This window comes from Grampus griseus (genome assembly GCF_964374135.1).
Source record: "Grampus griseus genome assembly, chromosome: 4".
Lineage (NCBI taxonomy): Eukaryota > Metazoa > Chordata > Mammalia > Artiodactyla > Delphinidae > Grampus > Grampus griseus.
In genome coordinates, this window is record NC_138997.1 from 86,184,674 (window position 1) to 86,212,608 (window position 27,935).

A 27,935-nucleotide genomic window follows, 5' to 3' on the forward strand; every position below is an offset into this window, starting at 1 on the left:
GGAGATTGTAGGGGGGATATTTTAGATGTCCAGCAAAGCTTCCCAGGTATCCAGAGTGACAAGGACACTAATATTTGATACTTCCACAAATGACTATATGGTCACTGTCTGGCATTAAAAAAAATAAATAGATAAAAGAGGATTCAGGGCTTCTCTGGTGGCGCAGTGCTTGAGAGTCCGCCTGCTGATTCAGGGGACACGGGTTCGTGCCCCGGTCCGGGAGGATCCCACATGACGCGGAGCGGCTGGGCCCGTGAGCCATGGCCGCTGAGCCTGCGCGTCCGGAGCCTGTGCTCCGCAGGGGGAGAGGCCACAATGGTGAGAGGCCTGCGTATCGCAAAAAAAAAAAAAAAAAAAAAAAAAAAGAGGATTCATTATACTATTGATAGTGACTGGTTCTGCCCCAGACCACTCCAAACATCATCAGAAACTTCAGAAGAAATAACCAAGTATCATAAGGTATGAACCAATCATGAACCCTCCTTTAAGGGACTCTTAAGACTTATTCCATCTCTCCTTATGCCTGTCTTTTTGAACCACAATCAGAAGTCTAGGTCTCTCAGATAATCCTGCTCTATTCATAGCTTCTAAATCCCCTTGTTTGACCTAGTCCTTGTCCTGCCTTTCTTGAATATCCAGAAAACATTTTATTTTACCCTCTAGCATGCCAGATCTGTGACCAACAATGTTATCTTTTTGTTTTTCTTCTCTATCTACATTCTTTCTCTAGGTCATTTCGTCTATATTTAACTTCAATCTATGTATTTGTGACCCTCAAATATATATATCTACCTCTAATGCCTCCTCGTGATCCAATTGTATATATAAAACTTATTGCATAATTGTTATATTCAATAGTTGTATGTCTGAATCACCACAAAATTAAATGTCAACAATTCTTGATTTCATCTACCAAATTTAATCCTCCATCAATTTCTCCCCCTATTTTATCTATGTGCCCTACCTAAATTCTAGGATCCTTCTCTCTTCATCTCTAATGTTACGACCCTAATGCAAAGGGCCCTGCTTGCTTTGTGGATGACCATATTTAGTGTAGGAAACAGTATACAGTACACAATAGTTACTATGCAAATATTTTCAAATAAAAGAGAAATTTCACAGGTGTCTTTAGAATTTTTTTTTAACAATAAGAGAAATTAGGGAATTGAGACTCTTCAATCTTTTGTTGATATGCATTAAGTTGCAAGAACTAACATGGGTAAATCTTTAAGAATACTGTTTAGTAACAGTGGGTCAAGAGGTATACAGTCTAAGGTTTTGTATGACAACCTAATTTTGATATAAGGAATTCAGGTTTTTTTCATCAGTTCTGCAATTTTTCGTGTGTTGGTTCTATTACTGTTATAAGATAACCATCACAGTTCCCAGTATCACATCCTTATGTAACAATGACCCAAACGAGAAGCAAAAAGGTGATGCAATGCTCTTTCTTCTTGCAGTATTGTACTAAGAAGAGCCTGCTAGTCTGTGATATCTAAATGATAACTCCTTGACATAAGTGCCCTTTGACCCAGGGATGCTTACCAAGGTCCTCTTACTTGCCTCTCCTCCATTCCTTCCCTCTTTAACCAACATGCTAGGTACCCCTAGCATGTGTTAGGTTGATCAAATGATCCTATGACATGCTGTGGCAAATTTAGGAAAACAAATTTTATTTTGGGGGATTCCTATGACTTCCAATTAGATTTCATATACAGTTGAACTCATACTAAATGTAGCCCCTCTCTAATTAACAAAGAAATCCTTCTACTTCTTTAATTCTGCTGCTTCTCCAATGACCTTGTAAGCACCTAGCTGGTGAAGCCCTCCTTCCCCACTGGTGTGAGCTTTTATAAACTTTGTTCTCCTTTGCTTAATGCTGGTCATATCATTAGTGCAGCCATCCAATAAATTCCTGTGTGGATAACAGTGAGACTGGTGATTTGGTCCCTCTAGGGTAGATAGAAACAATTATTCTCACTTTTTCCCACTATAATCAAGAAGAACAATTCTACTTCAAAGGTCCTCACTAGATTTTCCTTATTTCTCATTGTCTATATTGTATGTTCACTCTATGCCAATAAATGGCAAAGGAAACAAGATTATCATGACTGACTGAGTCTGATCATGACTAGGCTTTTAGGGCTGATCAATGGGCAGGAAAGGTACTGTTGGTTAAATAACCAACAATGTCTGCTGCAATTGCCATCTAACAAGAATTGTCAAATTTAGCAAATAAAAATACAGAATTCCCAGTTAAACTTGAATTTCAGATCAACAACAAATAATTTTTAGTATAAGTAAGTAGAATTATTTAGCACAAGTATGTAAATATATACTTATACTAAAGATTATTCATTTTGATGTGAATTTCAAATTTAACCGGACTTTATGTATTTTCCCTGGCAAACTCCACAGTTTCTTAACCAAACTATGAGGCAAATGTTTTTTATTCTTGCATCCTAGGTGACCTTTTGAGGTCCTTTCACTCCATGAAATATTTGTCACCCAGGTAAACCAAAGACTTTATATTGACACTAAAGTTGAGACTCCCTCCTTAGTCCCCTTTTCAGGCATTCCCTCTGCTTCTATTATTTTGTATGCAGGTATTTTCCTTCTATCAAAGGCAGTGTGGTGTTGGGAAAAGAGCTTAGGAATTAGTTTCAAAACTAGAACTAATTTCAAACTTGGTTGAACTGTTATCTATGTGACCAGGGCTATGTCACTGCTTAAAACACATTTGAGTTGATATGAGATTAAAGTAGTTTAAGATATTTTTAGAAGACACCATAGGAATTGATTATATTGTTATTATGCAGTAAACACATACCAAGGAGCCTTCCATTCTGAAGCCTGATAATCAGAGAAGTTAATTTTGCCACAGTGTTAAGTGTTTTCTACTCACAAGATGTATGTAGGAGCTTCATGAAAAAACAACTGTGCTAATATTGACACAGAGAGCATTTCAGACCTCATGGTAGCTTCTAGTTGGCAATGTTGTCAGCTATCTTATCATCTCTTAAAACCCAAAAAATTTCAACGGTTGCCTTCTCTGCTTCTGCATTGTATGTTCCACTACCTGGTTTCCAAGAAATAGTACAACCATTTAATTGTTACAAGGAGAATCATGTGACCAAATTCACATATTGTAGAATTCCCAACAAAGGCACAAGGAACCATGATACCAAAGTTTGCAGATGTTTCTAACCTCATTCTGTAATATTTTGTAACAAGGAGAGCTTTGCAGGGCTGATTGGCACTTCAGCTAATATTAGTGAACCTATCCTCTCAGAATATGATATTATCTAAATTTTTCCTCAACACAGGTGTAAATGAGTATTCTCTTATTTCAAGGAGCTCTTACAGATGGCTGTCAAAGGTATTAGTATTTAGCTGAATTTCTGTAACCACAGCAATGCAGTGGGAGGGTATGATCAGCCTCTTTGACTCACCTCATCTAGTTGCATCTAAGCTCTATAATTAAAAAAATAAAATAAAGAAAGAGACAATTTCCCTCATGATCCATGAAGAAATTTGATGTGTCAGATGATTTAGGTTCAAAATGACAATTTGGAAAAACAATGAACATTTAACATAAGGGAAATATAGCTAATTTTGTATATAGTCATCCAGAAACACAAGTTTACACTTGTAGTTTTACATACTTTGAGAATTTATGCTCTCTGTTTTTAAAAAAATTTTATATGTTTCAAGGCTGTATTAAACCTTCACATATTTTTATCTTAAACACATAGCTAAGGACAAACCTATGATAGCCATTAAAAGAGTATAATAAATAAGCAGAACATAGAATTTTTAGGGCAGTGAAACTACTCTGTGTCATACTGTAATGGTGGATGCATGTTATTGTAAGTTTGTCAAAACCCATAGAATGTACAGTACCAAAGGTGAACTTTGGGTGATAAAAACATGTCAGTATAAGTTCATTGATAGTAACAAATGTACCATTCTTTTGGGGGATGTTGATAATGGGAGATGCTATGCATGTGTGGGGCAGGGGGTATATGAGAATCTCTGTACCTTCTGTTCAAGTTTGCTGTCAACCTAAAGCTTCTCTAAAAGATACAGTCTATTAAAAAGAAAAGAATACAGAAATTATTTTGTCATCTTCAGTAACTTGCCTCATATCATAAGTATAGACTTTGGCATATTTGACAAATGTGATTCTAAAATGTGATTCCAAAATGTCATATAGATATTAAAAATGTGAAATCCTTATTTTTGTAAAAACATTGAGGTGAATATATTTGTAGATTAACTCATAAGACATCACAAAGTAAAGTGCATTCTTCAACTTTTAAACAAAAGATGTTTAAAAAATAAATTAGCAGTAGTTTGTAGGGCAGCATTCAACCTTCATAGAATATCCATTACAAAATACAAGTTCATTTTTAGAAGACATGAAAAAGCGTCATTTATATTTTACTTCTAAAATATTATTTCCAAGGATAATGTTTGAAAATTGAATTTTTCATTAGGGTAAATGCTCACAAGACATATCTTTCTACACATATAAACACCATCTAAATTTAGTGCCAGGCTGCCATTACTTTTCTATTCAGAGCCAATAAAATGAATTGGGATCATTTCCTCTCAAAAAGTATGAAAACTCAAAACATTACTCTCTTATTTATTCTTCTAATTTAAGATTGCTAAAAATGACCCTTTGCCTTCATTAAAATTGGCTATTTAAATAAATATTGCAATTAAATTCTAACCACTGAATGTCAATTACTTTCAGATTAGGAATGAATTTATTTAGATCACTAGGGAAATTGATCTTGTATGGCTTCTCAAACACAGTAAGATTTCAACATTTATCTTGTTTGGATCAGATGAGGGTCTGGCCAGGCACATTCCCTTTACTAATTTTCTTTTCTAGCCTTAAAAATTATGTTATATTTGTGGGCCTGGTGTTTTAATACATTTTTGTGTATATGTACTGCTCTAGTAGTCTAAGCATAAATTAAAACATAATCACATTTCTTGACACTTGTTTACGACAACTTTGATAATGTTTTATCCTTGGAGAGTACAATGATATTAAAGCATTGGTTCATTTATGGTTTAATAGAATTTTTTTGGAAAATATACTTAAAAATATCTTTAACAAGTTGATACTTTCATGAGGCAGTTACAAATAGAATATTTCTTTAACACAAGCTTTTTAAAAAATCAAAATAATATTTCTTAAAGCTAATTATTTTCAGAAAATGCCTTAGTATGTGTTATGAAAGTTGCATTAAATAGTGAACAAAACACAATTTCTTTTCTGTTGTTATAAAATGTTCACTTTATACAGGATTAATATTCAGGGAGTTCTAGAAGATTAAAAGAAAAGCACAGAAGAAAATAACAAAGAGTGGGATGGAAAATGAGATTCAAGAAAATAGAAAAAGGAAACTAGTTCAATTGGGGAATGGTATGTCAATTTAGAAAAAAAATATTTGCAGTGATAATTTAGTATTTTAAAATTCTGTTGACCAGTATCTATCAGCTAAAATATATTTTAGTTGTCTCTGTAGTTGTGACTTGTTATATAAGGTGTGTTCCCTGCAAGTAACTAAAAACCCAAAGTCAAAATAGCTAAAAAATAAAGGTGTTTATTATCTCACATAATAAATTCTGCTGGTGAATTCATATCCTAATAATGTCACTAGAAACTCATGTTCTTCCCATATTTTTATCCTGTCAGCCTCAACAGGTTTGTTACTTTACCTCTTGGTCCCTCTATTGCTGCTTCAGCTCCAAGCATCACAACCACGTGCACTAGTGTTCAGACACCGAAAAAAGGAGAGAAACACTTTTCTTTTGGCCTCTCTTTGTTAATAACTAAAATATATTTCCTAAAAGCCCAGAAAATTTTTCCAACTTGTCAATACCGATTCCTCATTGGTAGGAATTGTGTTGCATTACCCAACTAATTTAATCATTGGAAAGGGAGATTAGAATTATCATCATTGATTTAGATTGATTAGGATTCAATTCAATGGCTAGGGCTGAGAATAACTTTTTCTTGAAGCATGTAAAAAATCATGGATACAAAAAAATCAGGGGACAGTTAAAAAGGGAGAAGGAAATTACCATTGGATAAGCAACATCAGAGTCTACTGCTATGCACATGTAAATCATGCCATTAATCAAAAACATCAATAAAAAAACAAGTCAAAAGTATAAATGAAAAAAAATACATCTGTTACTTGATATAATCATTTTGCCATGGCATATCCTAAAGATCAAATCCCAACTCCAACTTTACTTTATATTGCATTATTGAAGTATGGTGATTTAAACTTCTGTGTTCAGGTAAGAACACTTTTCTTCCTAATCAGAGCTTATCCAAAGTTGTCAATTGTTTGAGATGTGTGGGCCCAAACTACTTTTAAGAATTCAAATATTGGTAAGCAAAAAATTAGAAAGAGAAGAAACTAGAAGCAGTCACTTTCTCTAGCAGAGAACCTCTTTCCTCCTTAGTTTGCATTACATGTCACGGTTTCTTCATCTCCTTTAATTTCATGTTATTCTATTCTACTCACTTTGTTTCCATGCTCCCTTCTGCTCTTCTCTCTTCCCCTCTCCTTTCCTTTGCAAATGTATTTGTGCCTATGGATGTACAAGGCGCTGTGCTGGACCTGTTACAGAGAAAAGAACACTGCATGGGTAAAGTTCTCAGAAGATAACACAGTCTCAAGACTCATCATCTTCAGGACATAGACACGTATGGAACCATATAAAATACAGGGCAGAGTATCATAGGAACGCGGAGAGAGAGCTTTTCTGAGTAGAAGATAAAGGCTATATTAATAAAGTAACATTTGCTTTGAACAATTGTCTAACTAATATTTTTATCTATAGCACCAGAACAATATAAAAATAATAATAATGATAATAACGGCAACATGATGTGGAAAGGAGAATTATTTCAGTACTTTATGTGCCAAACATTGTACATATACCATCTTATTTAATCCTACAATTATTTGGATAAGTTAACACTTTTCATATTTTACAATGGAGGAAAGTTATAGGCAAGAGGGCATGACATCTTGTCAAGTATAAGGTTAGTATCTCGGGGAGGTATTCCAAAGTTGATATTCTTGTCTATTATACTTTTCTGACTCCCATGATAAGTATTCAATCAATGTTTGTAATTAAGTCTGTTGGGATCTATCAACTAACACAAAGAAACTATTTTCTGGAGCAAGGTAGTTGTTTATCTTCTCATCTGCCAGGTATGGACTACTTCCCTTTAGAAATTTCCTAATGCAATAAAAGTGACATTTTATTGTTAAAAGCCACTGCCATGAAGAAAACATGACTTACTTAAAGGAAGAGGTCTAAAACTGCTGAAAGTGTAGCAAAAGCTAACGGTGAGGGCTTCCCTGGTGGCACAGTGGTTGAGAGTCCGCCTGCCGATGCAGGGGGCGCGGGTTCGTGCCCCAGTCCGGGAAGATCCCATATGCCGCGGAGCGGCTGGGCCCGTGAGCCATGGCCGCTGAGCCTGTGCGTCCGGAGCCTGTGCTCCGCAACGGGAGAGGCCACAGCAGTGAGAGGCCCGCGCACCGCAAAAAAAAAAAAAAAAAAAAAAAAGGTAAAGGTGAAACACAGTTCCTAGGATTATCTATGTCAGAAATAGTGAAGAACTTTTCAACTTGAAAGCATGGTTTACGTATTTTGACAATTTATTCCAGGTGGTTTAAAAGAACATATGTTCCATTCATATTTGTGACAACTTGAGGCTAAAGTACAAAATTAGAATGAACACTAAAATATGTTAATATAAAAAGTATCAATACAGCAGTTTCCAGCAGTAACTGTCAAAAAATGTGAACGAGTCTATCATTAAAGGCCAAAGTTTAAAACATAGGTTTTCGAGTGTGTTCTGAGGGTAATTCACCTGATCTCAGACCTTAGACCTTTCTCAAGGTTAAGATTTGGTATGGAAATTATTCTGGTGAAATAATAGTCATTATAATAATTAATTGGTTAGTTAATATGAGTAAGAGACCCAGCTAGGAATAATGCATAGTTCCTTTATTTATACTTCTCACAATAATCCTGTAAATTAAGTAGGAATATTTTTCCTCATTTTAGAGGTTAAAAAGGTAAAGTTTAGAAAGAATGAATTTTGGCAAAATCACAGAGGTTATAAATTATGGAACAGGAATCAGAGCCCAAGTCTAAAGGATTATAGACCCTAGATCTTAACCATCTTAAGTTTCTTGTTTTATAAAAATCAGAGTTCTCACAAATTCTCATTCAATTTACCCAAGAGTTCTTGATTTCTATGAGAAAAGAGAAGGCAGATACTGACATTATCAGCAGCCCTTGTCTCACCTCTGCTTATCTATATGTCTCTTTTTCTCCAACAAATGTGATCAATTACATAAAGATTGCTGAGGCTTAATATCCTTTCCAGCAGTGTTTGTCCCATATTTGGAAATAATATTTCAAATACAAACATAAATGATTCAATTTACTGTGTGCCAGCTATTTGATAGCCAACACATATGTGTCAACTGTAATTTCTTTTTTAAAACAGGTGAATATTAATATCCCTTTTTTGATAGAAAGGCAACAAAAGACTCATTTGGATTATGTTGCTCAAGATTACGTGGCCTAATGCAACATTATTTCAAAAACAGTTTTGAGGGTGCAAACTTTTTTTACTTGTTGAAATTTAAAAAAAATTTTCTAAACACCAACAATGCAATTTTGCTAAAGTTACAATTTTGGAAAATTAACTAGCCTCAAGACCACTCCTGGCCTTTCCATCAAGTGCATCTGGGTCTCCACCATCTCAGTGCTGCCTGCATTTCTCCCAGTACTTGGGGTCAGGTGAAGGGGGGTAAAGAAGATACTCTAAAGGACTCCTGGAGTATAGAGCCCAGGGGAGTCCTGGGTGAGGCCCTGGGCTCCTTGAATGCTGTGTAGAGTAGCCTCTCTCTATCCTGCCTGCTGCCCCCTCAAGCTCCCTTTTGGCCTCCTCAGGTTTGACATCTGAGAGGTTTGATTATCCAGAGGAAATTAAATATTTTATATCAAAATATATTACAGTAAATATCACCAAATACTTTCCTTTAGCACTGTTCCAAGTGTTAAGCTCAAGCACCTCAATCTAGCTCTGGGCTAGTTTGTGAGATTTCATTTGCTGCATAAAGTGGCCTTGTCTCCTGCCACCCGGAAAGGTGTAGGCACTCAGTCTTAAAGCTTATCCCGCCTCTTTCCACTTGGCCACGTTTCTTCTCCTTCACTAAGAGTTTTCAAAACCTTCACACACGGGCATAAATGAAGTGTGTGAGATGTTTTTCTTTATATCAAAACACATCACGTTGTAACTGAAGAGTTGGTGCGTCTAGAAACTGCAACCTGGTTCAGGAAAGAAAAGTTAACTGAATTTTTCAGAGTATTAATCTAACAACCATTAGGTGTATTCTTCCTTGGGAATACACAGCATAAGGAGCACTGCTTTGTTTTGTTTTTGCTTTTTAAACAATTTGAAAGAAACTGAAATTGAAAACAATCAATTTAAAAATTTTCGGGAGTTCCCTGGTGGCCTGGTGGTTAGGACTCTGGACTTTCTCTGCCATGGCCCGGGTTCAACCCCGGTTGGGGAACTGAGATCCTATAAGCTGCATGGCCAAATAAATAAATAAATAAATAAAATTTAAAAAGTAAAATTCTCACATGGTAACAAGTAAGGTTGTTTTGTATCATTGAATTTTAATGATATTAAAACTGTTTAGGTAGACACTGACTTTGATGAAAATATAAGGGTAATTTTGACATAAGGACTCATTAATAAAGTATTATTCTACCAGTTAAGCCTGTAATGTCTCTTGATCACCAAGGGATAGTTCATTAAATTAAATGCTGCTATAGAAAAATGAAGCTGTTGATGAGATGAAATGTTCCAAAATAGCATCATGGGCTAATATTTTGAATACAAAATTCATATTTTATGTGTATAAATAATACAGTAACTCCAAGAGGAAGAATAAAAAATTCACCTCCATTATTTAGATACTTACTTTGTATAATAACCATACATTTAGCAATTGAAGTTTAAATTTGCATTTGGATATTGAATGATATTGTCAAATAAGTGTTTATTTTCTGTTTAAATTTAAAACTTGCCTATCCAAGTTAGCTTTCTTTTCATTTTTTTGACCAAGAGCTCTTCCAATATCTAAGCTCCATTCTATTAAACAAAATGTGAGCACCACTCGCTTTTTTGGGGTCTCTTTTTATCTACATTATATTTAACCACACAAAAAACAGTTTTTAAAACTTGTGTCATTTGGTATTTTGAAGTGCTTTCTCTCTACCCCTCATGGTTGTGATATGTTACCTTTCTATGATGAATGAAATACTCTATATTTCTGTTGTGATATGTTACCTTTCTATAATGAATGAAATATTCTATATTTCTGTGCTCTTCTATTTGGTAGACACTAGTCACATGTGGCTTTTTGGCACTTTAAAGGTAGTGAGTGTGACTGAGGAAAAAATAGACACATATGGCAAGTGGCATTAGAGAATGCAGGTATAGACTATAACATATATACCTTTTTTTTTTTTTTTTTTTTTGCCTCTCACTGTTGTGGCCTCTCCCGTTGCGGAGCACAGGCTCCGGACGCGCAGGCCCAGCGGCCATGGCTCAGGGGCCCAGCCACTCCGCAGCATGTGGGATCTTCCCGGACCGGGGCATGAACCTGTGTCCCCTGCATCGGCAGGCGGACTCTCAACCACTGCGCCACCAGGGAAGCCCATATACCTTTGATACATATATACAGATGGTCCTGCACTGTCGATGGTTTAGCTTATGATTTTTCACTTTAGCATGGTGCAAAAGCAATATGCATTCAATAGAAACAATACTTTGAATTTTAATCTTTTCCTGGGCTAATGAGATGCAGTACCATCTCCTCTAGTCATGCCGTGTAGCAGCAGAGAGCCACAGCTAGAATCAGTCACATGATCACAAGGGTAAAAAACAATACATATAACCATTCTGTACCCACACAACCATTCTGTTTTTCAGGACAGTATTCAACAAATTACATGAGCTATTCAATACTATATTGTAAAGTAAGCTTTGTGTTACATGGTTTTGCCCCACTTAGGCTAATGTAAGTGCTCTGAGCAAGGTTAAGGTGAGCTAGGCTAAGCTACGTTGTTTGGTAGGTGAGGTGTACTAAATGCATTTAAACTCATGATATTTTCCACTTATGATGGGTTTAACAGGGTGTAAGCCCATTGTAAGTTGAGGAAGATTTGTATACCTACTTCGTTTATGCCCTTAATTTTGTGAATGTGTGGGTGTGTAATTTTATGTTTTGACTGCTGTCTCTGCAGCCTCCAAGATGTCTAACAATGACCCTTAACTCTTGGAATTGACACATATATAGTATCCTACCATATTGTACTGGGCTATGACTGTATGACTAATGACATATGGCAGAAGTCATGGTATATCATGGTATATCAATTCTGAAATTGATTTGGACTGGGGCTTCCCCTTTGGGCTTTATGTTTCTCTATGTATCTCTTCCTCAAACAGTTTGTGAGGGACTGATCCCTACCAACAACTACATTAGTGAGCTTAGAAACATATACTTCAACCTAGTGCAGTCTTGAGTTGGCTGTAGACAAGGCTGAGAGCTTGATTGCAACCCTTGAGAGACTGTGAGCCAGAATCACCCAGCTAAGCAGCTTCCATATTTCTGACTCTCAGAAACTGTGAGATAATAAATGTTTGTTGCCTTAAATTGCTAGATTTTGGAACAACTTTTTATGCAGCAATAGATAAATATAGTAAGATACCTGCTAACCTATGTATATTTATTTTTCAATTGTGCTTAATGAATTACTTTAATTCTAATACCTTTCATAGATTATTACTTTGTGTTTTCTAGATAGGCAAATATTTGGTCTTTCAAAAATGACAGTTCCTCCTCCAATACTTATTTTTACTTTGTTTCTTGTTATATTGTACAAGTTAGAACAAAGTAATACAGTTAAATCATAGTGAAAATCCTAGCAATTCCTTCCCTATTTCTAATTTTATTTAGAATTCCTCTAATGTACCATCATTATATGCAATATTAACTATTGGTATGACAAAACTACACTTTATTATGCTGAATATAATGTTAGTTTAATAAGAAATATATCAAGAATGGGTTTGAAATTTTATTAAATATATTTTAGCATGCTTTGAGATAATAAATATTTGGGCTTTGTAATCCTTTCATTTGTTACACTGAAAGATCTATGAGCCATCTTATATTTTGGGGTAAAAAAACCACTGTGTTTTTGGAAACACAAATATCTGAATGTTTTCTGTTTAAGCAGTGAAATATTCTTTTAATTTCAGTTATTATTATTGCATCATTACATAATATCAGTATTATTACTTCTAAAACAACCTGAACCGATTCATATTTAACGTGCATTATAGTTTTTTTTGTAATCTTTATGGTCTGCACAAATAAATTCCATGCGCCCTGAAATTAAGGACTATGTTTTCTATTGCTTTCATGCATGTATTCTTGCTAAAGCAACGATTACAGTGTTATACCTACAAAAATTTTCAATAAATGCTTGGACAAAAGAGTGAGGCTTTGATGAGCTGAATTGTTATCAGAGGAGCTTGTTTTAGGTCCTTTACTTTTACTATATATTGGGGGATATTTTCCAAATTGAAAATTCAGTTATCCTTAGAATATTTTTGACTGCATTGTCATGCTCTTAAGATCAAGAAATTTCTACTTTCTGTGCCTAAGGAAATATCATTGTTTATAAATTATGGATTTCAAATCATAAGTCAACATTTCAAAACTTTCTTAAAATTCATTCCCTTGAAAAATAAATTTAAAATGCAATGCCACATTAAAGAGCTACCTGTAATGCCTACTACCAAGTATCTAGGCAGTTTCACATGTCAATTTAATAACGAGACCAATACAAGGAGTAAAATGATGTCCATTTTACTAACACAAAGGAGAAAAATCAAGTTCCAATAAACTATTAAATAATTGGGTCTGTTTTTCTCCAATGTACAATCTATTAATAATAATAAACATAATAGTTTTATAGAATAAAGTATTAAATCAGCTCATACATTTTTAGGAAAAAGAGTTTTCCATTTTCCATCTTCATTAATTTCCTCATTATATATTCTTTTTATACTTCCTCTAGAGATCCACTTTTTTCAGCCTTTGACAATGACTAGAGTGCTTGCCTGGATAGTCCGTGGATTGTGTTTCTGCATTCAGAAGCACATGGCTTTGTTACATGACTCATGTGAGACAAATATGTGCAGGCATTTGAGATTGGAAAATATGGTTCCCCAAATTCTGCCTATCTACATCATAGCCAGAGTGCTTTGTTTTGGTTGTCATTCCCATCAAAACATACAGATAATTAAATATATCTCTATCAACCTACTTGAAATTAGCAGAGTCAACTATTTTTAGTGAATGCTTTCCTCAGAAATATGATAACCATGCAAAATAAGTGCCTGATTGATATACTTGCTCTTTATGAGAGAGTCTTCCTCAAATATTCATATGGCAGTGAATTAGGTTAGTAAATTCATATTCAAATATTCATATGGCAGTGAATTAGATTAGTAAATTGATACCAACTTCTTGAGAATAACTAAATTTTGATGCAATATTTTGATACTCCATTCTGTTCAGGTTAGAATCCCTTCACAAATAGAGACCTTATTAAACCTTCAGGTATGAAACGAGTTACTGTTTCCTGGTGAGTTCCACGCTAACATTTTTTGGTGTTTTTATCAGCTCAAAATAGCACATTCTGGGCTTCCCTGGTGGCGCAGTGGTTGAGAGTCCGCCTGCTGATGCAGGGGACACGGGTTTGTGCCCCAGTCCAGGAAGATCCCACATGCCTCGGAGCGGCTGGGCCCGTGAGCCATGGCCGCTGGGCCTGCGCGTGCGGAGCCTGTGCTCTGCAACGGGAGAGGTCACAACAGTGAGAGGCCCGCGTACCGGAAAAAAAAAAAAAAAAGCACATTCTGTGACATTCCAGCCAATTTAGAAGGCAGTTAGTATATTTTTGCTTCTTTTCTAATTAATGCAAATTATTATTTGTTGATTAAATAATACTTTAGTTGTTAACAATAATACAAATAACAGACTATTCTGTCAAATTTCTATGCTCCCCTTCAAAGCAAACTGTTGGCATTTGTTTCTTTATAATTCTCATGCAAGGCATACTTTTAATGTAGTTAAAATTAGTAACAACTCTTTCTGGTATAAAAACCAAGCAAAAATACCTTTCATTTAAAAACAAATAAAGTAATTTTATAAATATGTAGGTGGGGGGGGTAGTTAAGAGTCTGAACTCATGTGTAGAATGCAATAAACCTATGCGATAGTAAATTTTACGTGTCAACTTGACTGAGCCACTTGGATTCCCAGACATTTGGCCAAACACTATTCTGAATGTGTGTCTGTGAAGGTTTTTATGGATGAGATTAACATTTGAATCAGTAGACCGAAAAAAGTAAATTGCCTTCCATGATGTGGCTGGACTTCATCCAATCAATTGAAGACCTGAATAGAACAAAAAACCTGAGAGGGAACTCTTCCTGTCTGATGAATTTGAACTGGGACATGTGTCTCTTCTGGTCTTCAGAGTCAAACTGAAACATTGGCTCATTTGGGTATTGAACTTGCCAGCCTTCAGACTGTAATTTACACCATTGGCCCTCCTGGTTCTCAGGACTTGGACTAGAAGCATTGTCTGTGCCAGGTCTCTAATTTACTGACTACAGATTTTGGGATGTCTCAGCTTCCATACCTTGTGAGCCAATTTTTTTTATATAATAGATCTCTAAGATATATAGGATAAGTTGGATATACATGAAATGTGAAATATAGGGGTTATCTATATATCTATTATCCATCTCTATATATCTGCCATTGATTCTATTTTTCTGGAGAACTCTGACTAATACAACCTATTTAAACTAATGGAATGTTACTTTATAGTTGAAATATGATATTTTGTTTTAGTATTTTTTTCTTAAAATGATGCATCATAAACACAGGCATAGATAATTTTCATTGCATATGATACTAGTATGACTTGCCATCCAAATATGCTTGGAGGAGTTTTAAGAACATGTCTAGATTTTGCTAACAATGAGTCAACTTTATTTACTTTTCTATCCTTCCTGTCCCTAAATAAATCTCCTATTAAGAAAGTGCTGCAGACATATTTTGTTCATGGTATGAATTACTCCATGACACTTAAAATATAACAAAATGTCAGTCTGTATTTTCCAAATCAAAACAAACTTGGCCCTAGGATTCTAAAAAGCACTATACAAATATGTATTCTAATATTATTTCTTTTGGATTCTTCACTTTGGTTTGTGACAGGATCCAGGGGTTTAAGCAATTTTGCAAAATTAGGAAAGAAATCTCTGTTCATAAAACTCTTGTGGTTGCTCCCAAATAGGCTTTTTAGCCAGGCCCAGGTAACCAGGTGAAGGTGGGTGATTCCTCCAGTGACTTGTTCCCCTTGAGTCAGGTCAGCCATGGTGACTGATACAAGTAGAGTGCTGATTCCCAACACCACAAAGCTTATTAACTGGCTTCCATATAGACACCAATAGAGCCAATTAGGTATCCAAGTCTTATCACCTCTAAGGTGTTAGCTGCACTTGAGAGGGTGTCTCTGTGTTTCATAAAACCCCATCTCAGTGCTAGTCCCAAGGATATGAAAATATCTAATGGTTAACCATTTTTCAGTACCCTCACCCACTTACTCCAAACCCAAGGAGCAAACCCCTCCAGCCTGTATGTTAGCTCCATTTGTCTGGACCCTCAGGAACCTACATTTATTAGCCCTTCTCTGAAGAAAATAGAAAGTCAGAACCTCAGGATACAAAGTGTAACTGATTTCTTGACAAGCGAATAAAAATACTTGTAATTCATTCTTGAGAAGTCAACAGAGGAAGTGTTTTTTAACCTAAGTTGAGCTGCCAGGTAATTAGAAAGGATTTCTCCCATTCCCTAACCAAATTCAGCCTTTCTTCATTAGCCCCATAACCTCCTTTCCAATATGTTGTCTTTTTCTTGCATATTTAAACTTTCTGTCACACATGCATTCTTACTGTATTCAAGTTTTTTCCCCTTAAATAACAACATTAACAACAAACAAAGGAACTTAAAGGAAATAATTCCGCAGATTCCACATCACACTTCAAGCATCAATTATTCCCTTTCCCTTTGAGAGAAAACTTCTCTAAATAATTATCTATATGTGCTTTTGCTAATTTAACTCTTACTCATTTGTAATCACTATCTTGTACCAACACTATCCCATCAAATTATATTTCACTAAGGTCACTATTTCCACTGACATTTTTCATCCTTCATAATAATAGATTGCTCAGCAGCATTCAATAATGGTAACCCCCTTTCACATTAGCTTTTTCAAAAATTTTTATTCTTTGACCATTTTTTACATCCTCTCCTGGTCTTTTCACTATATTTTGACTGCTATTCCTTAGTATTCCTAAGGAGATTCATACTTTTTTACCTGGATCTTAAATGTTGGCACTCTGCAAATCACAGCCCCCCACTTCTTTCCCATCTTACCTCATTCTTACTCATGGGTTCAATTGCCTCTTACATGCAGGTGGTGCAGAATTTTATGTATCTATTCTTTACCTCTATTCTGAGCTTCGTAAGCTCCATATAAATGTAATCAATTATTTTTCTCTCTCTCTTTTTCCTCTATTATTTACTGTGAACTGGTCAAAGCTAATTTTGCTATTCAACAATAATCAAGTTCTTTTGAAAAATATCAATAGCATCTGTTGATTAGGTATAGATGGAGCTCTATGTACCTGCTACCACAACCTTGTTACTAGATAGTACATAGTGATGAAGACAAGTCTTGTACTAAATTCTGCCAACTGGGCAAACTATTAATAGCAATCAGGCACAAGAATTGCCATACAGCTCCAACTTCATATTCTCAGATATGAACCTTGAATTCTGAGGAAGACAGCAGTTTTAGATGGCAGAAACAGTAAATCTTATTCTCAGATTGTTTGTGAAGTAGGAGGACTTATATACCAATGTATTTCTTGAATATATATATAACGATGTAGTATGATTTGTACATAGTCAGGATTGAGAATTATTGGAAAATCATCTGAATTTCTGTTTTGAGTAATTTCCCCTATTTTTATGTTTGGTAGAACCCTAATACTGATAGTGACTCTTAGTTCACACTATCTGCCAAATCCATGTACCCTGTCAGAATTCTACAAACACCTAGAATTCTCTATGCTTGACTAGTCAACAGAATTCAGATTTTAACCAAATGTTAAAACTCTCTATTATTCCAGTTTCTATCTTATTTTTGTTACAAGTCTGGAAATTTCCCATCAGAAAATCCACTAAAAAGCTACAATGTAAAAACTAATTAACTTGTTTGTTACAAGAGACTATGAATAATGTTAGTGACTAAAATTTGAAAAACAGTAAATAGTATATATTGAGTATTTGTTACATTTACTTTTAGATATCTTGAATCATAAATTATTTAACCCTTGCATACTGCTATAATTAGGCATTGTTTTATCCTTATTTTATAGATCAGGAAATTGAAGCTCAACATAATTAAGTGACTTCCCCAGAAGCCGTCAAAAAGTAAGTGACAGCATAAGAATATTCACCTCAAGTATTTTGCCCTAGCACCCTTGCATATTCTATTTCTCTTTGTCGTTGTAATATATAATCTGCATATTCAATGAGTTTCTCATTCAGCCTCTATAAACATCCACTTTGTTTCTGCTTAGTTCCATCAACACCTTGCATATGGCAATGATATGAGACCCTTCGTCCTACTCTTTTAAACATATTATTCTCCCTCAGATGGTTTAGCATTGTTTTATTTAAAATATGTCCAGTAATGAGTCCATTCATCTATTTGTGTTCTAACAAGTAGAGAATAAGTGTTACTGTTATTGATGCTACACACCTGTTTTGCTGAGAATTTTCCTTAGCTTTTTATAGACATGTAACTGTTAATTTACTTTTATTTTAATACTTGTACCATGCTTATGCTTTAAATAGGTTATAGCTGATGTATAATAAAAGGCATAGCTATACTATAATTCATGCATGAAATGTTCCAGGTAAAGGTGGTACCTAGACATTCAAGGAAGGTGTGGAGGAGAAAGAAGAATAAGGGGATAAAAGTTGACATTAGATACACAATCATTAAAGTTAAATAAAAATTGATGCTACAAAGTAGGCTATTAATGAAAAGGATTTTCATGCCTCTGATCTGATTCACAGTAAATAGTTAAAACCATTTTCTTTATTCCCATCTATTTTTACTTCTTGATGCATCCCATTGTCTCCTGGGTTTCTGACTCTTAGATTTTTTTTTTTTTTATTATTATTCATGACCCTGTGCTATTTCCTTGAGCTTGATGACTAAATTCAGCTTTGACTTTGGGCACCACCTAAAATCTTATATCTCCTCATCTTTTGAGCCTTTCCCAAACAATGTACTTCAATTTCAGCCTCTACTCTTCAATCCTGGCACCAGTTAGCCACCACAGCTCAACTCACCCCAAAATTCTGTCTAAGATCAAGAAATTTTTTTTCTTAAAAAAAAAAAATCCTTACATGATGCCTAGAAGGCAAAAAATTAAGATGCATCTAAATTTAATCTGGGTCTCTATAATTTAAAATAACCTCACCTCTTGGTAGCCAAGACAAATAAAGAAACTTAAAGGTATATATGAGCTTCATTACATACACACACAATGTTTTGAGTCCATTTAAGTAAACTATAAATATTTTTCATAACTAACATCTATTGAGTTTTACCAACCTGTGCTTTTATGTGTTTATTCCTTATAACAAACTTATGAGGTAAGTATTATTATCCAATCGATTTTTCAGCCAATTAAACTGAGATGCAGCATGCCTAATACCACATTTGTAGTTATTGCTAGGACAGTGATTCTGCATTGGTCACTCAACTTCATGGCTTAACAGTCATGCGTATAACTCCTCTCACCATTATGGCACCTGATTATCAGGCTAGTACCTCCAAAATTCCATTCATCTACAACTTTATTGAATCTAATGATACATTTTAAGTTTTATACTTTTATTGGGCTCAAACATTTCCAAAGTGATTTTTTGTTGTTGTTGGCTTTGGTTACTACTTAAGTGCCTACAATGTTCAAGTTTGTAACAAAGTATGTTTATGCCATTGTTAGGAATACACTTAATGTACTCAGAACCTTGAAGAACAAAGTGTTACCTAAGCAAAATCTTCCTTCAAAAGCAATACTTTCAGTTATAACAGGGAAAGCATTGGAAGGGATCCTATCAAAAGTCCTTTCTAAATCCAGCATAGTATGATGCTATAAAATCATATCTCTATTTTATCAGTGACCACTTGAAACAGACATTAAAAATAGCCTTGTCATTACTTGTGTAAATAAAGCTAAAAAAAATTATATTAGGTTGACTCTATGAAACCTAAAGAACTCTGAGGAGATAAATTTTCAGTGTTAAGAGATCTACTGAAGTGAGATACTGCTTTTAAGTGAGATATTGCATCTTAATACCTCTTTCTATAGAAACCTGCATGCCTATCTCTCAAACTTTTTTAAATATTTGGGATAAAGCAATAATAATGGGGTTACTTTCTCCATTTTTTCATGTAAATTATATCTTTCACGTACACTCTTCTTAAGGCTTTATTATACTTCTACAACATTTTTATTTCTTGGCAAACCTCTAAGTAAAATTTTCATTAGAAATTGTTTTAGAATTTATCTAGTATCATGTTTTGTAATAAATTTTCTAAAATTTTAAGACATTATAAAAGTCACTTTTTATTTCAAAAATAACTGAAAGCTTAATAATCTTAAATAAAAATATTGCTCATATATAATATTTCTTATCCATTACATAGTGATTCCCATAGAAGCCTACTTACTCCCATAGAAAAATCAAACCTCAATAAAATGAGCATAAACTAGATGAAACATATGAAGATTTAGACTAAAGTACTTAGGAAAATAGTCTGTATATTTAGATCCCAGTTTCTTATGTAATCGATTACGTTTGTTAAGCTACTTTCTCTAAAAAAATGGGAATTAAAGAGTAAGTTTTACTTTAGGTTCCCTACCTTCTATCTGTGGACATGAGAAAATCATACAGACAAAAAGTTTATCATTTCCCTAGTCCTCAGAGGACTTAAAATTCCTGCAGTTGATAACCCAGATTGCCTGAACAATGTTTGCTTGTACAACCTGGTAAGGAAATATTTCCTTACCAGGTTGGGTAGATTTTTAAATGCCAAGACATTTTATTTCAGACGACTTTTAGACAAAGAAACGGTTAAGAGATCCCTGATTTTAATTTCAACAAGTCTACTGTGATCTAATAAAAACATTAAAAAAGAAAAAGCTAGAAACCACAGTGCATGAAATGTAGTTATTGCTCAGTAAATAAGAGTTGAAAGAATAATTTATGGTTCTCAAGATTAAGCATGGTCTGAGCAAATTTAGACTATAACAGGGCTATTCATTGTTGAATGTATTAATAAGTGAAAATCTTTTAATTAATAAGCCTTAAAATGAGGCAATTTCAAATAATGGCCCTTGGTTGGAGAAAAGTATAGAGTTATAAGGTTTTCTGAAATATCATTGAGAATTTGAAACTTAAAACAATGAACTACTTTAAGTATATGCTTTTGGCAGTGCAAACAGTGAGTATGAGGCCAAACGAGCTGCCCATCAGACAGGATTAATTTACATAACATATGGATCAGGAGATCCAAGTTGAAAGGTAATCAAATTGGACATATAATCTAGCTTAGTTATATCTTGATCCCTAGGGTGCATGTCTTGTCAATTCAATATCCATCTTCCCTAGAGTCCAGAGATAAAAAAGGATGAAAAAATTATACAACCTAGTTGGTTATAAAAGATCCCTAAGAAAGTCTTCTTTCTGAATCAGCTCAGGATGTTCTGCAGAGGAAACATAATCTGTTGATAATGAACAGATAAAGAGAGAGATGTAGAAGATAGAGAGACAGGCAGACAGATGGAGAAACAGATCACATAATCAAGTCATCCCTCATTTAGCATCCTCAACAGATTCAGGACATATCAGATACTGAAAATATAATTTTTGATGATGGTTGTCATACAAACAACATATATCCTTCTTTACAACACAGATAAACTTAAAAAGATTCAAAAGACTCATCAGTCCAATATGAGCAATAAGGAAAACAATTGAAATATATCTTGAGATAAAATTTAATAAAATGAAATCTCAGTCTTATTTTAGTGTTCATATCAGTTTAATGTATGACGTACATACATGTATAACATATTATACCTGTATACATCTCCTTATAAGTGATACTTTTAGATCTGAACAATTTAATGGTAAGACTCTATTTTTATCTGTTTTTATATGCATTAATTCATTAACATTTAAATTCAATTATTCATTTATACACTTTTTTGAGCATTTTTTTTTAACATAAGGCCATGTTATACGTTGTTGTAGGAGGGAAAAATTAATTTAAACAGGCACAAATTATGATCCTCAGGATGCATATTTATGTTACTGAAGAGAACACACATAGTTTGATCCTGATTAAAAATAGAATAAGATTAAATACAACAAAGAACACAAATAACCATCAGCAACATTTTTTTTTTTTTTTTTTTTTGCGGTACGCGGGCCTCTCACTGCTGTGGCCTCTCCTGTTGCGGAGCACAAGCTCCAGACGCGCAGGCTCAGCGGCCATGGCTCACGGGCTTAGTTGCTCCGCGGCATGTGGGATCTTCCTGGACCGGGGCACGAACCCGTGTCCCCTGCATCGGCAGGCGGACTCTCAACCACTGCGCCACCAGGGAAGCCCCAGCAACATTTATTTTAATATATTTTTATAATATTAAATTTAGGGAAGCTCTTTATTCCTCATCACAATTATAGTCACATAGCTAAGGGTGTCAGGCAGAATAGGGAGGGACACTGGTCTGAATGGAGAAAGGAAAGGAGAGGGGACACAGAACATAACAAAAGATCTGGAACCCAAGACAGATATGGCATCAGGAATTGTTAACTGGAAAAATCACCTCAACTAAGGAAATAATGAAGGATTATTTCCTAATAATAATCCTTCCTTCTAATAATAAGAAAGCATTCTAGTTTCCATGAATTTCTGACCATTGTCTAGATTACTGAATTTCTAAATAGCTTCTTAAAACTTATTAAAATCTATTTAAAACCATTACCACATATTGGCTAAGAAATATTATGCATAAACATTATTTTCATTTAATGTTATTAAAATTTATTTTATTTTTAAATAAAAACTTGTTTTTATTCCTGTAATTGTCAATTGTATGTTAAAAAAATTGATTACTAGATTAATTCTGTATGTCTCATAAACTGTTGAGATTCTAGAAGTCTGACAAAAACATTACTAATTATCTCATCAAAAAGTAGCATTTAACCATTAAATAGAGGGTCTATGTGAATGATGTTTATGATTATAAACATACAAAACATTTGAGAGAATAAAAGAACAATTTTAGGTGAGCATCCTACTGATTATAGTTTAAAAAAACATTATTTACTTTTACTTTTTTCTCTAATTTAATACCAGTTTTAAACAGAATTCCAGACAGCCTCTATACATATTTCCTGCTTCCTACACCTTTCCTCTCCCCCAAAGTGTTTAAATCACCACAGACCAAACATAAAAGGCACATGTGCAAGCCAATTTGAGAAATTAAAAGAATAATTACTGCTGTTTAATTGGATTTAAAGAGAATAAATCTGGACATGCAGCATAATCCTAGGATGAACTGAACCTTTGGGGTCCAGCTAAAATGTTTGTGATACAGGCAGTGTTTTTGATGACCTTGTAGTAATTAATATTCATTTGAGTTAGATTGCTGTCTTCTTAAGGCAACAAACTGTACCAGCTCTTCCAAAAACAGACTACATGTGTACATTCTTGACGAGTGACACATATTAAGATTTCATTTTATCTTTTTTTTTAAATTGGTCCTCGCCAGAGGCAGGCATTTGAGAAAGAATTCTCTAAATGATATTATTCCATCAAAACTGTACATAGAAGAAAAAATAAAATACTTTTTGTAACTGAACAGACTTGAAGATAATCTGTTTTGAAAATCTTACTTTCTTGGAATGTGAAAGGGTATATTTCATTTAAATTTAAATGAATTTGTAATTTTTTAACATAGTTTTAGGGATAAACTCAAGATGGTGAAATTAATTTGATGCCTATTTTTGCCCACATCATGAAAATTTTGATATAGTAAATAAGCATTCACTATATTGGTTTTCTTGATGTTTTTCAACTCTAATTATATTATTTGCATTTACATGACTCTTTAATACATTTCTATTAGCCCATAAAACCCTGTTTCTTTTAATACAGAACATGCATAAAGATGTTTCTTATAACAGCAATAAAATGATTTTGCATAAGATATTTTCAACTTCAAGAAACCAAATGTTCTTGTGTCTCAACTCTCATCAAGTTTAACAAGAGCGATGAAGATAACAGTAGATCAAAAATAGAAATGCTAGTAAAAGACAGAGACATTTTCATTTTCTTATCCACACTCTTTCCACCCTCTCATCCTCATAGATATCTGTACTATATAGAATATTTGAAATTACCTAATTCCCAGGAAATATAATTATGTATAGTGTAAGACTGATAACACTACTGCACATTTCATAGGATGCAACATTTTAATATTAAGTGTTGTGTCTTTTTAAAATGGGCACATTAAAATTTTCCAGATGAAAGAAAAAGACCCATAGAACTATCACTGGTAAAACTAATGCATGTTGCTCTGGTGTTATTGCTGTACTTAAAAGATGTGTTTGTAATCCAGCATAGAAATGAAAATAATAGAATTTAAGTTTTGGGTTTTTTTTTTTAAACTATTAAGATGATTCAGCATTGAAATACATTTCTCAAACCCTATGAAACTTAATGGTCCAAAGCAATTTTAGTAGATGATATCACCTTGTTTACCTACTCACTTTATTCCACTAGAAAATATGCTCCATGAGGCCAGGGATCTTACCTGTGTTGTTGCTACAGATCCCATGTGCCTGGAATAGTGCCCAGAAGAGGGTGGAAGTCAATCAGTATATGTTGGATAAAACAGTAAATGAACAATTGAATTAATGTGTTTTATTCATCAAAATTTATAATCTCCTATATTCACATGCTATAGTACTATCACTGTGTACTATTTCAGTTTATATTAAGTCCAATTATGCACATAACTTCAATAAAAATAACATTTGAATGACAATATTAGTGAAATTGCAATTTTGCATTTACATCTATGTGATTACCTGTTTTACTTCAACTCTTGTTTCTATTTATTCTTAGCAAATTATTAGACCATTCTGTACATCCTATGTTTTCTATGCATTTAAGCAAAATAAAGTTATTCATTTGTTCACTACTCTAATTCTTCAAGACACAACTCAAATCTAGGTTTTATTTTCATGCTCTTAATATTAACATAATATGTTGTAATTTTGAAAAGAAATATAAATAGCTCATGAAATGAATTTCAAATCTTCTTGGCTCTTTGCATAACTAAATAAGTTAGCATATTCATAATTATGTGTCTTTCAAAATGAGGTAAAATACTTGTACAATGGTGTTAAAAATTAAAACTCTTTATGTATATATGAATTTGAAGCATCATAATTGAAAATTGTAAATGAATTATTAATAAATAGTAAGCATAAAATTAATATAAGTATGAATTAATAATAAATATCCAGCAAAAAATGCTATGAATAAATGGCAAGTAGCCCAGCAAAGCATGAATCAAACTCCCCAGTTGAGTCAGCTTATATTCACTGATCCCAAACTGACCTGGAGATTCATGAGTGAGAACATGACTGGTGTTTTAAAGCAACGGAGATTTCAGAAATTAGTGCCAGGAGGGGTGTCTTCTTTTTGTTCCCTTTGAGACCAAAGTAGAAATAAACAAACAAAAAATCATGATTAAAAACAAAATTAATGGGCCAAGGAAAATACTCTTCTCTGCAAGTGGGAAGGATGTGATATTTACCAACAATAATCTAACTGATCATATTTTGCTAATTCAGGAGTATATCTGGTTATTTCCAAGGAATATTTGGATATTCAGTGTCCATGAGAAATTAGGTCAAACTTGTTTTTTTCCAAGAGGTATCAAAGGAGAACAGAGAGGTTAGGGGAAAATAGTAAAGAGTAACTGTAGAGTAGATTGTGTAAAAGTATAAAACAGTAGAGAGGGCTTCCCTGGTGGCGCAGTGGTTGAGAGTCTGCCGATGCAGGGGACACAGGTTCGTGCCCCAGTCCGGGAAGATCCCACATGCTGCGGAGTGGCTGGGCCCCTGAGCCATGGCCGCTGAGCCTGCGCGTCCGGAGCCTGTGCTCCGCAACGGGAGAGGCCACAACAGTGAGAGGCCCACATACAGCAAAAAAAAAAAAAAAAAAAAAAAAAAAAATAACAGTGGAGAAAGGCTGTTTCGATATTTAGATATCTACTAATATTTCTTCTCTGAATATAGCATGTAAGAATAATTAGCTATATATATATATATTTCTCATATGCAACTGGATGACTGAATGGGAAATAATGCAATGTTATGTTATGGCCAGATATATAATTTACTTAAGTTCATGGGAACACTTTAAGGGGTGTCAATTTTCCTCATCTGCTCATTAATGACTGAAATTACTTTTTTAAAAATGTCATTAGTTCCTGTATTAGTTTGCTAGGATTATTACATGGAGAAAGGTAGGAGAAGATGTCAAAGTCAAGGAAAACTTAGGATATAGTACGTGTTCACACTCAGAAAGAAATAGACATGGGTTAAACAATCAGTGGAAAATGTCAAAAACTTGAACTTGAGTGAGGTCAAAAAAGAGGTAGGGCAGAGGTATGGTGGGAGTTAAGAGGTAAAGGGAATATGTAGTCATGGAGAATTTTTAAAGTACCAAACTCACTGTGATAGAATTCTTTAAAAAAAAAGGAAAAAAAAAAGAAACTCTATAAATAAGTTTTATATTATCTCTTTTACATACGAGAGTACTAAATCTTAGAATAATTAATTTGCAAATATAGAAAAAAGATAAGTAGTAAAGGAAGAATTCAAAATTCCGTCTAATTGATGCAAGAATCAACACCACCAAAGTAAATTTCTAGGCAATAACCACTTCACTAAGACTCCGTCTATCTTTTAGAACCAGTAAAATCTGACTAATTTGTTAGCAGTGATTTTAAGTAACTTTTGAGTAATTTCTGAAAGGTCAAAAATCCTACTGCCTAAGTCTCTGAGCCACACACATTTCTCCAACCTTCTCCAACAGTCAAGATATATGAAGAGGGGAAATCAAAATCAACACATTTTCTGGGTGTTATTTCATAATATAAAACGTGGTGATATGAAGTGAATTTTATAACAAAATTTTGGTGTACAGTGCATGTTCTTTTTCAAAAGGCATTTTGCCTGTAAGGAGGGAACAGTGGGACTCAGTCATTTGTGGCTTTAAAAATAGTTTTTGGGGCTTCCCTGGTGGCGCAGTTGTTGAGAGTCCGCCTGGCGATGCAGGGGACACGGGTTCGTGCCCTGGTCCGGGAAGATCCCACATGCCATGGAGCGGCTGGGCCCGTGAGCCATGGCTGCTGAGCCTGCGCGTCCGGAGCCTGTGCTCCGCAACGGGAGAGGCCACAACGGTGAGAGGCCCACGTACCGCAAAAAAAAAAAAAAAAAAAAAAATTTTTTTGGTGGAGTACTGTGGTCTGAGTAATGCTTGTAAATCTCACACTGCAAATGGCCTCATAGTATAAAAATAAACCTCACAGTGTAATTATTAAAAGTTAAACAAGTCTTACGTATCATTTCTTGAACATTGAATGCGTTGCTCCACTTCACTTAGCAGCTGCCGGATCCCTTCTAAAATGAACTGCAGTGGTGAAGTCAGGTTATCATTAAGCAGAGTGTGTCTGTAATTCGTTGCTTTTGTTATATAAATTTGCATTAACAATTAATCCCACACCTAGATATATTGAAATGTAATATATTATTTTGTCTCATGGGTCTTTGTGTAGATTGAATTCAGATAGCTGTTCTTACTTCAAATATCTCATGTAGTTGCTATTAAATGGCAGTTGGGTCTGGAATGATCTGAAATTTGAATTGGCTGGACTAAATCAAATGTCTGGAACCTCAGCTGGGAAGGCTGGAATGACTCAGGATTGGTTTATTATCTCTTGCTCTCAAAACTTCATCACTTGTGCCATATTCTTTTGGGGTCACAGACACCACCCCCTAGCCCTGATACAAGAGGGTAGAGAAATGTTTCCCACCACTTGATGCAGGAGTAGTAAGTCACACTGCAGAAGAGTATGAGGGATGGGAGATATCATTGTGGCCATTTCTGGCTGGATAAAATCAGTGAAGGAGGAGCACCATAAGAATTATGGACTAAGGAATTGTTTAATGGAATGAGTTATTATGTTAAGTGTGATAGGATTCATGGAAATAATGATCCAAAAATAAGAGCTGGAGAAATTAGAAAACAAATGTATAACATTTTCAGGGAAATAGTGAAACTAATTACACCCAGCTTCTAGATATAAAAGTGGCTGGTAGAGAAGTCTATGAAATGTTGTTAGCGCTTTGCTTTTTGTGGCTACATCCTCTCTGGGTTGTGCTCCAAAGCATCTGCAGGTGGGCTTGGGGTTGCCGTTGGCTGCTGTGGCTGAAGTCAGTCAGGAACCTGTGTTGGATGAAGAGCAGGCAAGAACA